Below are 395 nucleotides of genomic sequence, written 5' to 3'. Positions count from 1 at the left end.
CAAACGCTGCCAACTCGCCTCCTGACGCTGCTGCTGCTTTGGACGACGAGTCGATGGAACTCACACAGCCTCTCGTCAATTCTGTCCCGCCTCCAAGCGTCGACACGCGTCCGACTATGGTGAACCTTTTGCGGCAGCAAAAAACGATTCGACGCGATAACGCGGAAGTCGAAGTTGCGCGTCGTCGTGTGGAGACTCCAAAGCCCCTCGCTTGCGACATCGAAGCGATCAAGCGCCAGTACGCCGCTGGTGGTGACTGGTCGCTCATCTCGACCCGCATGGAGCAGGCGCGACCGTACGAGCTCTCGCGCGCCAAATACGACATGGTAATCGACACCGGTTGGACGTTCGCGAAGACCCGGCTTCAGAAGATCATGGTGTCGCTGGCTGGCAAT

Source organism: Plasmopara halstedii (genome assembly GCF_900000015.1).
Source record: "Plasmopara halstedii genome assembly, contig: Scaffold_1343, whole genome shotgun sequence".
NCBI classification, from domain to species: Eukaryota; Oomycota; class Peronosporomycetes; order Peronosporales; family Peronosporaceae; genus Plasmopara; species Plasmopara halstedii.
This window is presented reverse-complemented; position numbering follows the sequence as displayed.